Source organism: Pteropus alecto, unplaced genomic scaffold (assembly GCF_000325575.1).
Source record: "Pteropus alecto unplaced genomic scaffold, ASM32557v1 scaffold501, whole genome shotgun sequence".
NCBI classification, from domain to species: Eukaryota; Metazoa; Chordata; class Mammalia; order Chiroptera; family Pteropodidae; genus Pteropus; species Pteropus alecto.
The window spans coordinates 665357-669610 of NW_006431382.1; positions in this window are offsets into that span (position 1 = coordinate 665357).

Here is a 4254-nt window from a genome sequence, read left to right on the forward strand (position 1 = left end):
AATTTTCTGTTTAGATGATCTATCTATATCTGACAGTGGGGTATTTAGGTCTCTTACTATGATAATGTTTCAGTCAGTTTCTCCCTTTTGTTCTGTTAGTAATTGCTTTATATATTTCTGGAGTCCCTGATTGAGAGCATAAATATTAATAAATGTTATGTCTTCTTGATGTGATTCCCTTTATCTTTATGAAGTGTCCCTCAGTATCACTCTTTATCTTTGTTATCTCAAAGTTTATTACATTTGATATAAGTACAGCTACATCTGCTTTTCTTTGAATGCCATTTGCTTGGATTATCATTTTCCACCCTTTCACTCTGAGTCTATATTTGTCTTTGGATCTGAGATGTGTCTCCTGGAGGCAGCATATGGTTGGGTTTTGTTTTTTGATTCTGTAACTCTGTGCCTTTTTAATTGTGAGTTCAGTCCATTTATATTTAGAGTGATTATTGAAACATGAGGTCTTCTTATAGCCACTTTATCTTTTGCTTTCTGGTAGCTTGGTGTTTCCATTGCTTCCTTGTTATTGTGTTTCTGTTTTCTTTATTTTGGTTGGCTTTTGTGGATTTTCTCTCTGGTCTTTCTTGTTTTATGTTATATACTTCAGTTCTGAATCTTTGGTGTGTGGCTACCATTATGAATATGTAGATATATATCCATTTTCTTCTGTGTGTATCTTTTTCCCAATTTCTTTTACGAATTTGGATCCTTACTCTCGCTCTTTTCTGTTATTATCTCAAATTGTCCTTATTTATGCTGAATGCTCATATCTAACTTGCAATAGCAGTTATTTTCTTAATGTTTAAGCTTATAATACTATGTTCTTAATAAGAGTTGAACTATCTTGCTCCTGTCTGCTTGCTACTCATCTTACTCATAGTTATATCTGCTTCTTTGTCATTTTGTTTCAGGTGGATTGACCTCTTTCAGTATTTCATGTAATGCAGGCCTCATAGTGAAGAATTCCCTCAACTTTTGATGTCTGTAAAGGTCTTTATTTCTCCTTCATATCTAAAGGAGAGCTTGCTGGATATATTATTCTTGGCTGGTAATTCCTTTCACTTAATAGTTTGAATATTTGGTTCCACTCCTTTCTTGCTTGTAAGGTTTGTGCTGAGAAGTCCGAAGATAATTCTTCATAGGTTACTGTCTCCCCCTCCTCCATTTACCTTGAGATTTCTTTCTTTGTCATGAATTTTTGATGATTTTAATATAATGTGTTTTGGAGAAGGCCTTTTTGGGTTGTGATCATCGGGTGTTTTATTTGCTTTTTGAATTTGACGATTCAGCTCACTTTTTAGAATTGGGAATTTCTCATCAATTATTTGTTTTAATATGCTCTCGCTTCCTTTCTCCTTCTCGTCTTCTTCTGGTATACCCATTATTCTTATATTGCTTTTCCTGATGGCGTCAGTTCTTGTAGAGTTTGTTTGTTTGTTCGTTCATTTATTTTCATTGTCAGGTCTCTCTCTTCCTTCTCAAATATTTCCAGATTTGTCATTTTCTCCCTTCTTCCATCTGGTCATCTCTATTTCCTAAGCTTGCTATTTCATTCTTCAACTCTTTGAATGTGTTCTTCATCACCAGAAGTTCTATTTGATTCTTTTCTGGAGATTTTTCTCTTTCATTCTGATATGCTTGTTACCTTGGTTGTTCATGGTGTTCGATGGACTATTTCTCCACCTGGGCATTAATGGAAATATATTCTGCTTTTTTCTTTTTTTTAAGATTTATTATATACAAGTCTCACTTCATCCAGTTGATAAGAAGGAGTTTCTCTTTTTGATGTCCAGTAGGTGCTGTCAAAGCCTCTTGGATCTCTGCTTTTGGCTAAAAATGTTTTTCTCTCTATCTCTCTGTCTTCTGTACTGTATATTCAATCCACAGTCAGGTCCCCTTGATCCCAGTGGCATCAGTGGTACTGGCTGTGGTTTATGTTTCAGTACTACTTGTGCAAATTCTCCTAGGGCTTCCCAGTCCTAAGTCTGGGAAGATATAGGATGGGGGGAGGGCATGCATTAGGTTGGTGGGAAGGAGGTACTACCAGGCTTTCTGTCTCTACCTCATGTTTGTCAATAGTGACTGCTAAGACATAGCTGTTGTCCCTCCACATTTAGTTCTTGCTCCACTTTCTGCCCCGATACCTGACCTCTGCTGTGTGAAACTCACAGATTCCTCAGGCAAGGCTGTTTGGAGAACTGGTCATAAATTTTTTCCTCCTGCTGAGAGGTTTGACTGCATATGTCAGCTCCTTTGTTTTTCTCAATCTTCCCTCCAAGACTTTTGTGGTTCCAACTTTCTGAAGCTCTGATGTGCAGATTTCTCAGACATGCTTGTGTGAAGTTTGGGTGTTATTTGTTGTGTTTTAGACATTCAACTTATTATTATTTCAAAGAGAGAGACCTGGGGAGATCCCTCACTCTGCTGTGCTTCTGATGTCACTCTATTTTTTCCTACTTTGTTAACACTAGCCTTATCCTCTCCTATTGCTCTGTGCCAAGATTTTTAGATGTTAAGGAATAGAACTGTGGTCATATTTATTTTCAATTCCTGAGACCTACGAAAACAATTCAAAATTCTATGATCCAGAGTATCGGGTGTCTCAGAACATCCTACCTCCAAGTTATTCGACTGGAGCCCTTAAGGTTTTGGGCTAAGACATGAGAGAAAGCAGATATTTTGGATGTTAGGGAGTAAAACACGGGGAGACTTAGTTCTGGAACAAAGCAGAGTGGCACAGTTGGTTGCAGAGTTAGCTCAGATGTTAGAGACTAAAATCTAAGGCCTGTGTTTCCTTTAGATTGTTTAGTAAGGGTGATGATTAAATGGTGTCAATAAAATATACAAAATGATGCTAAAGTACTAAAACTACAAAGAAAAATTAATGAAGGCATTGTAATCACTCTTTGCTTTTTAGTCCTTTCTTGATCTGGATCTTTCTTAATTTCACAAACTTATTCCTTTTTCACAGTTTATACTCCAGCAGTGACAAGCTGCTTGCCTTTTCCTTACACACATTCTACAGTGTTTGTTCTGCCACTATTCCTTGTTCCTATAATCTGTTTGTACTAACTGCACTCCCATCCTTTTTCTAGTGTAATCTTACTTCCTTATTAAGATTCAAGTTCTGTATTAACTCCTCCAGAGAGATTCACCTACCTTCTCATTCCCATTACCCAGACCAGATTGGGCTCTCCAATATATTGTGCATATTTGCACCATGGTACTTCTAAATCATTTAATCAGTTTGTCTTCCCCCTCTGGAATTTGAGGTACTGGAGGGCCAAGATGGTGTCTTATTTACCTTTGTACTCATAACATTTTGCATAGCATTTAGCACAAAATTAATGTTTTGTAAATATATGTTTTTTTTTATTAAACACTTGAGTTGAAGATCTCCAGTCAAGGTGGTAGAGTATGAAAACATTATGCTTACTTTCTCTCACAACCACATCAAAAATGCAACTAAATTACAGGAAAAAAAAAAAAAACAACTATCATTGAGAATCACCTTAACTCTAACTGAACAGAGGTCCTACAACTAAGGATATACAAAAGAAGCCACATTGAGACTGTAAGGAAAGACAGAGACATTGAATGTGTGGTCCCACTAATGGATGTGTGTGGTGGTTAAAAGTTGGGAGACATATCTCAGTAGTGGAGTTCCATCTAAGAGTGAGAGGTCTCAGCACCACACCAGGCTGTCCAGTCCAGGATTCCACCACTGAGAAGAAAAGTCCCCACAAACTCTGGCTGTTTAAACCAGTGACGATTGTGGCTGAGTGAGATCGAAGTCTGCTGAAGTTCCAGGTGTTCTTCTTAAGGGGACTGCACAGAAAACTACTCACTGATGGACTCACTTGCTCTGAGCTCCAGCTTCTGGGTAGCAGCAGCACAAAAGGTGCCAGCAATATATGAGAAGAGACTGAATTGTCTAACTTCAGGGAAAAAGCTAGAGGGGCAGCTTTCCCTCAGGCAAAGTGCTGGCAGAAGCCATTGTTTCTTTGTTGAGCTCTTTCCCCAACCAGCATGCAGATACAATCAGCTTCATATATAAGTCTCTATCAACCTGGCTAACAGCATTTGCCCTGCCTTGGTGATTCCTTGATACCATTCCTCGATGCTCTCCTAACTTGTGAGCCCACTCAAGCCATTCCCAGGGGCTTTTCCATACTAACAACCTTTCTTGGCTCATGCTGTGAACTTTCCTAAAATCTCTCAAAAATTCATAAACCCCAAACAAACAGCATCTAC